At 46.4% G+C, this 10,506-nt stretch overlaps 1 pseudogene; it reads left to right on the forward strand.

Annotated features, from left to right (window-relative positions):
• The first annotated feature begins 746 nt into the window (after nucleotides 1-746).
• Nucleotides 747-10,506, forward strand: part of LOC116101355 — a 13,909-nt pseudogene continuing 4,149 nt past the window's right edge.

Genomic DNA, 10,506 nt, shown 5'->3' on the forward strand with positions numbered 1-10,506 from the left:
GCCAGCAATAGCAGCTGATGCGTCTTCTTCAATTGGCTCTCTCCTTCTAGTCTGTGGGTCTTGGGATTTGGACTTAGGCCATCAGGTCCGCAGCAAGCTCCTTTGCCTGCTGAGCCCTCTCAATGGCCCTCATACAGTAATTTCTTTGATCTGTTCCTTTAATCTCTTCCTTGATTTAATTTTATTTTTTTAAGTTTTAAGATGAGGTCGATGCTGACCTAAAGCTTACCATCCTCCTGCATCAGTAATTCTTGTGTGCTGGAATTGCAGGTATGTATCACCACACCCAGGTTTTAGAGACTCTTGTGACTACATTGGATTGAGAGGTTAAGTTTAAGTTTTCAAACTGTACTGTGGGAACTTAGCCTTTGGTTGTACTCAGTGGGAGACCAGTTCCCAGAACTCAGAAACAAGGGGGCCAGGACCTGGCAGAAAAAAGGTAACAAACAACTGCCAGGTGGCTAATCTGCCCCTGAACCCTAGAGCAAGCCAGCACCAATCAGATTTAGCCCCATACTTCACTCTATCTCAGTTTCCCTTCTTCGCCCTAGCAACTAAGAAAATACAAAAAGCTGTCTAAATTTTCGCTCAGGGCCAGACTCCTCTACGAGTCTTGCCCCAGCTTGCTGGAATAAAAGCCTCTTGCTGGTTGCATCAAGTTGGCGTCTTGGTGGTGTTTGGGGTCATCGCTCCCGGGATTTGACTGTGGGGGTCCCTCTGGGAGTCTCACAGGATCTCACTGGATAATGCAGGGTAACTTCTCCATTTCAAGACTCAGAACACAACGAGAGCTGCAAAGTCTCTTTGCCATGAAGGTAACTCAGTTGTAGTGGTTCTGGGGTAGGTTTTGGGATGCACCTGCACTTGTTTCTGTAGACAGGTGGAGATCGGAGGATAACCAAGTCTGACTACAGAGACCAGGGAAGCATGGAGCTCACAGGGATCCACCTGCCTCCGGGTGCTGCCATAGCTTTCCACATCCCTCCAGAGCACTGGTTCCCAACCTTCCAAATGCTACGACCCTTTAGTACACAGTTCCTTAGGTTGTGGTGACCCACAACCATAGCATTGTTTTTGAGCTGGGTGGTGGTGGCACACACCTTTAATACCAGCACTCAGAAGGCAGAAGCAGGTGGATCTCTGAGTTTGAGGCCAGCCTGGTCTACACAGCAAGTTCCAAAAGTGCCAGGGCTGCACAGAGAAACCATGTCTCATAAAACAAAATAAAACAATTTGTTGCTATTTTATAACTTTTTTGAAGTTTTATAATTTTGTTATTGTTGTGAGCTATAATGTAAATATCTGTGTTTTCTGATGGTCTTAGTCGACCCCTTTGAAAGGGTTGTTCAGCTTCCAAAGGGAGTTGCGACCCATATATTGAGAAGGGTCTTGAACTCACAACGTAGCTTAGAATAAGCTTGTGTCTAAGCTGAGCCACCACACCACCTGGCTTATGTAGTAAGTGTTAGAGACTGAACCCAGATCTAAACTGTGCTAGGCAAGTACTCTGTGGACTGAGCCACACCCAGACCCAATTCCCACAAGTCCCGAGTAGAGATTCTGTCTGCTCTTGGCTCGATTGCTTTTGTCTGTCAGCTAGACTGGATCATGCAAATTGGTTTTGCCCTGGGATGGATTTGACAATTTGCAAGGCCACACTCGCTCACTTGGAGGCAAACCCATGGACATGTTAGGTGGGGACATGAACGAATAGGCAATGGGTACAGCTTGCCCGGCGTGTTGTCCTAGGCCTTCAGGAGTACAGAGTGCAATCAACAGAGATGGCAAATTGATGAAGGTTTGGGCTGCTCCCTGCTGCCACTGTTCCCTTATGGCTTTCCGTTAGTTATTTCCATAAAGAAATTTATAAAATGTGGTTTTCTGCCACGACCACTCCTCTACTCCAGTAAAGTCTGCAATATCAGAGTTAAAAGCCTGATCATGGACAAGAGGCATTATGACTTCAAAGGGTTTGTGCCTCCTGGGTATTCAGTCATTCGTGGCATCTCCTAACTCAGAGGTAGCCCAGATATGTCCTTGTGAACTTGTGTGTTAGGTGCCCACCAAGATATGATTTATTAATAGTTAGACAAAATTGGACATTACTCTCTGATCTTTACCAATGTTCCAACATCTTAGCCAAACCTTGGCTTGGAATTTTGTAAAGAATGTTACTCATCCAGACTAATTGCCTTTGGCATTGTGGGTAGGGCATTGAAGTCTACAGAATGGGAGACTTATCCTAGGGCAAGGTCAAGTAGAATCCTCATTCTCAGTCAGGTACTGCAGCTGAGCCTCTCCTAGGAATTAGCAAGAAAGAGACTTGTCTCTTTTAGCCCAGAAGTAAAACACCCACTATGGGTGTTTTACTAAGGATGGGCGGGACATTGAGCCGACTGTGTGTGAGAGATAGTGTGCAGCAGTCAGCATTCGAGATTTGAGATTCAAGCCTCTACCCTCCTGGCTGGCGCACACCCAGCTTCCCCCTCCCCCACTCTGGCCGGGCGGCATGGGCCCAAGTGTGTTCAGAGCCCGGGGGTACTGCACCAGTCCAGAGGAGATGGCTGCTGTTTTAGACCCAGTGTGTTTTAGATGGCCTCAGATGTATCTCAACTGCTGAGCTGCCAGGTTTTTCATTTCTCTCTTGCAATGACTGTAAAAGTCTGATGTCATTTTTAAGAAATACACTCAAACTCAGCACTCCCTTGTGTCGACTCTGTTTGTCACTCACCAAATTTTTTGCCCACCTGACCAGAACTCTCATCCCGTGAAACAAGAGGTCCCCACAACGAACCCAGTCTGTGGCAGTTTTCCACATTTATTTACTTTGTAATGTGTGTGTTTGTGTGTGTGTGTGTGCATGGAGGTCAGAGGACAGCTTTTGGGAATCAGTTATCTCCTTCTATCACATGGGTTCTGGGAATCAAATTAAGTTGCCAGGTTTGCCACCATGTGACCCTACCTACTGGACCACCTTGCCAATCCCAAGACAGAAGTTTGTTTGTTTGTTTTTGGTTTTTCAAGACAGGGTTTCTCTGTGTAGCCCTGGCTGTCTTGGAACTCACTCTGTAGACCAGGCTGGCCTCGAACTCAGAAACCTGCCTGCCTCTGCCTCCCAAACACTGGGCTGAAAGGCCGTGTGCCACCACAGCCCGGTCTGAGACAGAAGAATGAGGGTGGACCTGAACGTGGCACCTTTTTCTTTCAATCCTTTTTATTGTTGGTGATGATGATAATTTAGAACCCAGGATGCTCACGTGCCAGGCAAGCGGCTGCTATTGGGCTATAACCCCAGCCTTCATCACGTCTTCCTTGAACAAACGCCCATGGCTCTGGCTTGTTGCTGGGTGAGTATTGGGGGTAGGTATTTAGTACATGCCTGGCTTTGATAATAGTTATCACAAACTATTTATTTTAAAATGATCACCCAATATGACTGACCTTTTTGGAATGCATATCTGTAAATTTTAATACATGTAGAGATTTCTTTAGTTACCATGAGAATATGAACAGTTTCATCGCCCGCCCCAACTTCCATTTATTCTTTTATAATTACATTCTCCTCCCTGTCCCAGTTCCTTGCAAGTGTGGTTCACGGGGCAGCAGGGCCTGCCTTCTCCAGAGTTGGTTAGAAGGCATCCTCTAGGCTCTGTTGCAGATCCATGCAGCACAGCTGCTAGAACTCCATCACCTATATATTCCATGCACATTCTTCTTCTTCTTCTTCTTTTTTGTTTTTTTTTTGTTTTTTTTTTTTGAGACAGGGTTTCTCTGTATAACTCTGGCTGTCCTCGAACTCACTCTGTAGACCAGGCTGGCCTTGAACTCAGAAATCCACCTGCCTCTGCCTCCCAAGTGCTGGGATTAAAGGCGTGTGCCACCACTGCCCAGCCTTCCATGCACATTTTTGAGCTGCTAGCCTGATCTCGCCCTCCCCGAACCTGCCCAGGACCCCTTGCATCCTTGTAGGAATGAATTCAGTAGGCCAGCCCTTTCCAGCAAGAAGTAGCTCAAATTGTTTGCAGTTTTTCTTTGAATAAGTGAAAATTTGCTTTACATAAGTCCCACTCTACAGGGCTAGTTCTGACTTTCAGCTTAGTCCAAAATACACTGACTTCTTCTATCACATAATCCCTCCTTGGTTATTTACAGAGCTGGTGCGCTCGGTTCCAGGCTGCACATGCCCGCCGACATTGTCATTCTTCATATTCATGTATTTGCCCACTTTGTATATTCTCATCTGTGCTTATGATACTGAGAATATCAACTCAACCAACCTAAAGAAAAAAAATTACAGTTTAAAAAATAGAGCTTGTGGGGCTAGAGAGATGGCTCAGTGGTGAGCGCTTGGTGATCTATGGTGAGGACCTGAGCTTGGACCCCAGCAGCCCTGGTGGTTGGCTCAGATCTGTAACTCTGGGTCCAAGGGGTCAGACATCTTTTTATGACCTTCACGGTACATTCACATACATGTGCATACACTCACACAGATGCTCACATAAGTAATAGTAATAATAATGACAACACAAGATTTAAAAGGTAGAGGGCTAAATAGGCTCCCTGGAATTGTTCTTCTGACTGTAAGCTATAAATGGTGGGAAGAAAACCTCATGTATATGTGTATGCATGCGTGTGTGTGTGTGTGTGTGTGTGTGCGCGTGTGCATGTTCATGTATGCATCTGCACGTGAGTGTGGAGGCTGAGGGTAATCTCACGTGTCTTTTTGTCCATGTTCTTCACCTTATTTTCTTGTTTTTTGTTTGTTTGTTGTTGTTAAAACTTAAAATATTTATTTAGAGTGGTGTGTGTGTGTGTGTGTGTGTGTGTGTGTGTGTGTGCCCCAGGCTGTGGGCATACCACTTGTGCACATATGGAGGTCTGAGCACAGCTTTTAGGAGTCAGGTCTCTTCTTCCACCTTGGTTTTGAGGCAGTCTCTCCTCTCCTCCCCTGCAGGAGTGCTGGCCTTGGGGTTACAGAACTGAGCCACAAAATCCAGCTCTTTTTCATAGGATCAAACTGTAGTCATCAGGGTGGAGGGGCAAGTGCTCTTACCCACTGAGCCAGCAGCCTACACCCCTACATTCATTCATTCATTCATTCATTCATTCATCCATTCATCCATTCATTCATTCACTCATTTTGAGTCAGTGTGTCCCACAGAACCTAGAGCTGACTGTATAGAGTGGTGTGCAGCAAGCCCCAGGCATCCTCTAGTCTCTGCCCTCTCAGCCCGGGGTTACAGCTGACTGTGATGTCCCAGCCTTTTTACACAGGTGCTGGGGATCGAACTCAAGTCTCATGCTTACATATGAAATAGTTTACAGCATCTCCTCAGCTCCTGGGAGACATTGACTATGCATTTGCAGCACTGAAGGTCCTGGGACTGGGGCTGTATTTGGTGGCCTTGGACCCCCCAGGGAGCTTTAGGGAGGGGGCTGGACAGTAGAGACACAAGAAAGAAATAGAATTAGAACTTTTACAAATTATTATTATTATTATTATTATTATTATTATTATTATTATTATTATTATTTTGAGAGAGTCTTATCCTGTACTTTGCTGGCTAGGAGCTGCTAATCCTCCTGCCTCTGCGTCTAGGATTATAAATTGGAGGTTTGAGTTCTATTCTCCGTCCTCTGCAGGGAGGGGAGGAGGCTGGGGCCTTAGTTCTGTCACCAGTGGCCAATGATTGAAGCCATCATGCCTCTATGATGGACCTTCTTGAATGGCAGGCAAGGCTTGGTAAACACCCTGAGAGGGTGGCGTAGCCAGCAGACTCAGGGTGACGTGGTGGCAACCCTGGCCCTTCACTTTGTTCCCTAGTGTCCTCATTAGGCTTCTTTTGAGTCACGTTCTTTGTAACCACAGTAATGACCATCCAAAAAGCATCAGAGACCTGTGCCCAGCTCTAGCTGTCACCAAACCGAAAGTGGGGAAGAAGGGAACCCCTGACTGGAGCAAAGCCTGAGGGAAGTGTGGATATCCAGGCGGTGGCCTTGATCCCAAGATTCTCCTGCCTGTACCTCCTGAGCGTTGGGATTGTACATGCATCACTATGTCCACCACGTATTTCTGCAATGGCTCCCCTTCCAGAAGGAAAGTTGAAATTTATTGAGTTCATTGATGCCAAAGCAAGACAAAAATCGATGGGGCTTGGCAGGGCTTCAGCCTTCTCCAAAGGAAGGGACTGAAAGCAGAGATGGCTCAGCAAAAGCAGACCAGACAAACTCTTGGGCAAACGCACCCATGGGTCTTCGTTACTTAGGAAGTTTTAAAACTTAAACAACTGTTAAATGCGTCTGTACATCCTTTAGACTCTAGCTTTCTTTTTTTTCTTTAAGATTTATTAATTTATTTATTTATTTTGAGACAGGGTTTCTCTGTATAGCCCTGGCTGTCCTGGAACTCACTTTGTATATCAGGCTGGCCTCGAACTCAGAAATCCACCTGCCTCTGCCTCCCAAGGGCTAGGATTAAAGGTGTGCACCACCACCACCCGGCTCTTTAAGATGTATTTATTTTATTTTATGTATATAAAATACTACTCTAATAAATACAGAGTACACACTGTAGCTGTACAGATAGTTGTGAGCCTTCATCTGGTTGTTGGGAATTGCTCCAGTTGACCCTGCTTGCTCAGTCCCTGCTCGCTCAGACCCAGTCTCCAGACGCACCAGATGAGGGCGCTTCAGATCTCATTACGGGTGGTTGTGAGCCACCATGTGGTTGCTGGGATTTGAACTCAGGACTTTCAGAAGAGCAGTCAGTGCTCTTACCTGCTGAGGCATCTCGCCAGCCCAGACTCTAGTTTTTACACTGAAACAGCAACCATGTCAAAGCATCTGTAAGCCCCCGAGCTTGGGCTAGGGCTTAGGGTGCCTAGGTGCCCAGCGGGCATGCTCAATTACCATTTGCTACATGCATGCCCTTGGCCGGCACACCGCCACTGCCGCCCTTGAGCCATCACTTAGATATCTTAACGATGGACAGAGATGGACAGAGATGAGAGATGGACAGAGAGCACTTGTTTTTTAGCTTCCAGACACCTAGGCTTGGGGGTGGCTCCTCAGTTCCGCACACCGGCTCCTAACTAGAAAAGACAGTGTGGCCCACACGAAACAGGTTTGTTCTCCGAAACCACGAGCTGGGCTTTCTGATTGCTGATTTGGAAATGTCAAGGGTTGTCATGTGTTCCTATCCTGACATTTTGGAGGCAGGTAATTAACCTTATTAGTTAAGCTAATGAAAACCAATGGAAAGAGAATGGGTTTTTGTAGCGTACCATGTAGACAGCAGTAGGCACGCAGCTACAGAAGGAAGTGTTATTGATTTCTCATTACTTACTATTTACTTTTAAAGTTTTAGATGCAAGGTCTTCTGCAGTCCAGGCTGAACTCGAACTCACTACGTTGCTGAGGTTGACGTTGCATTTCCGCACCCCCTCCCTCTAGCTCCTGAGTGACAGGTGTGGGGTATCTAGCCTAGCCTGTTCTGTGCTGAGGATGAATTTATACCTGTGTCATCATTTATGCCGCTGGCGGATCCAAGACAAGTTTCATTATAAACCAAAATGTAAAAAAACCTCACTTTTTGTCACTAGAAAAATATCCATCATGCCTCCCCATGTCCTGATGGGCTAAGATTCTGTGAATTCATGAGCAAAAGCATCCACTCGCCTTTTGGAGCCAGGTGTGGGGGTGCACATCTTTCATCCCAGCACTTGGAAGGCAGAAGAAGGTGGATCTTTGAGTTCAAGGTTGGTCTGTTATATAGAGAGTTCCAGGACAGCCAGGGCTACACAGAGAAACCCTGTCTGAAAAAAACCAAATAGCAGTGATTTTTCTACTTTACTGTGACTGCCTACTTAATATTTCCACCAATGTAGTTTTTTTTTTTTTTAAACACCTTGATTTAAGACCTTCTTTGTTCTGTTAGTATAAAAATCTTTATAAAATGTTTTCCTGGGCTGGCGAGATGGCTCAAAGGGTAAGAGCACTGACTGCTCTTCGAAGGTCCTGAGTTCAGATCCTAGCAACCACATGTGGCTCACAACCATCCGTGATGAGATCTGATGCCCTCTTCTGGTGCGTCTGAAGACAACTACAGTGTATTATGCCAGAGCAAGTGGGGCCAGAGCAAGCAGAGGTCCTGAGTTCAGTTCCCAGCAGCCACTTGAAGGCTCACCACCATCTGTACAGCTACAGTGTACTCATACACATAAAAATAAATAATAAATAAATCTTTAAAAAAATGTTTTCCTTAGGGCTTGTAGAGATGGCTCAGTGGTTAAAAGCACTGACTGCTCTTCCAGAGGACCAGGCTCAGTTCCCAGCATCCACAAGGTGGCTCACCATGGTGTAACTCTAGTCCCAGGGGATCTGATGTCCTCTTCAGGCCTCCAGAGGCATCAGGCGGAGATTTGTGGTGACCTAAACTGCATTTCCAAGCCATAGTTACACATACTTGGCTCCAGAATAAACTACCTTTTATTCCCTTGGATGTTAGAGGTATGTTTTTGTGTTCATAGAAGCCTAGGTTATTTGCATGTGTGTTGGGAGCCCTGACTCTGCCTTCTGTTTTTGCATGGAGTCCAGAGTCTCACACATGTACAGCATTTCACCATCCAGCTACAATCCGAGCAAGCCTGAGTCTTTGTAAAAACCAGCAATATTTGTCTCCATCTGCTTCCATTTCCAGGCATGTTCTAGCAGCATCCTTGTGGTTTGGCATCCGTGTTTTAGAGTGTGATTAAGTACAGGGCCCTCTCTAAGTCAGGACCACTTTGCCAACAGGATCTGATCACATCACAAGCTGGGCTCTCCTGGACCAGGCAGGGAGCTCCGGGTCCTGTCAGCCTGCTGCCACTGTCCTCAGGGCTATTAGCTGGGGAGACAGAAGCCAAATGTCTCCCAAAGATCCTGGAAAATTAGTTTAGCACTGTCTGCCAGGTGCAGTGACTCAGAGGCTCAGCCCAGCCACAGCTCATTGGCCCTGGAGTTGGAACAAGAACAATGTTGTCATGAATGCAAAGCAGGACAGGAGATCTGGGAGGCAGGACAGGCAAAAACCTTCAGCTTGCTTTTAAGACCCTTTCCAGATGAGGTTTTAGATTGAAGAGGAGCCAGAGATTCTCTGGCAGTGGGTATGTAAGGTAAAGCCATTGGTGAGGGGCATTTATACCAATGGGGTATCCTGTCCTAGACACTTACTGTGTGACCTTGGGTTGGTAGCTAATAGTCACTGAGGCTGTCATGAGGACGAGTGAGATGCTGCACATTTGTGCTAAACTTAATATTAAAGACATTCAGGGGACCGTGACTAAAGAGTAGGACTGGGTCCAACAAGCTCCCTTCCATTCTGTCTTAGTTAGGGTTATCATTGCTGTGATGAAACACCACAACTAAAAGGAACTTGAGAAGAATATGGTTTATTTCATCCACACTTTTAGGTAACAGTTCATTACTGAGGGAGTTCAGGACAGGAACTCAAGCAGGGCAGGAACCTAGAGGTGAGAGCTGATGCCGATGCTAAGGAAGGGTGCTGCATAGTGGCTTGCTCAGACTGTTTTCTTCTAGAACCTAGGACCACCCAGCCCAGGGATAGGACCACCCACATAGGTGGGCCTTCCCCCACCAATCACTAAGAAAATGCTTTACAGATAAGCCTTATGGAGGCATTCTCTTGATTGAGGCTCCCTCCTTTCAGATGACTCTATCTTGTGTCAAGTTGACATAAAACTAGCCAGCACAGGCCCCAACCCAGGGTGGACATGGACGGAAGAGCCAGTAGCCAGGCCTTGACCCTAATCCTGGGTTCTTCACAGAAGATGGGTAGGAACTATGATAAGAGCCAGAGGTTGGGGAAGACAGCTGTAAAACAGTGTCTTCCAGAAATGACAAGTATATGTACTCAGGCAGTCGTGGTTGACTGCACAAGACCTGTACAAGATCATTCTAGTCCATAATCCAGTATGAGTGTTGCCCCCTGCAAAGCTTCACTCCCAGTGGGATGCTACAGGCAGTCAAGCTGTAAGGGGAGACAAAATCAATTTTCTTCAGGAGTGGGACTTCTGTTAGGTTTCTCAGGCTACCATGGACAGCCCTACACCCAGGTGTGTGTGAGCAACACCAATTGGGTCCCATAGGTAAAATACACAACTACATATACAGACATGAGATTGGGAGGAGGAGGGGGCCCTGGAGGAGTCGGAGGTGGAGGAAGTCAAGGGTAGATTTGATCAAAATAAATTTGCATTCATTTATGAAGGAGAAAGATTCTAAAAAGGCACCTGAGGCCATGAAGTGCGGCCTTGGTATTGGAGGATTGCTATGAGTCTCAAGCCAGTATTGTTTTTACTGATTTTCATGTATATCGGAGTAAAAAAAACCAAAAACCAAAAAACAAACAGCCAAGCGGTGGTGGCACAAGCCTTTAATCGCAGAGGCAGATGGATTTCTGAGTTCGAGGCCAGCCTGGTCTACAGAGTGAGTTTCAGGACAGCCAGG

Source organism: Mastomys coucha, unplaced genomic scaffold, assembly GCF_008632895.1.
Source record: "Mastomys coucha isolate ucsf_1 unplaced genomic scaffold, UCSF_Mcou_1 pScaffold21, whole genome shotgun sequence".
Taxonomy (NCBI): Eukaryota; Metazoa; Chordata; class Mammalia; order Rodentia; family Muridae; genus Mastomys; species Mastomys coucha.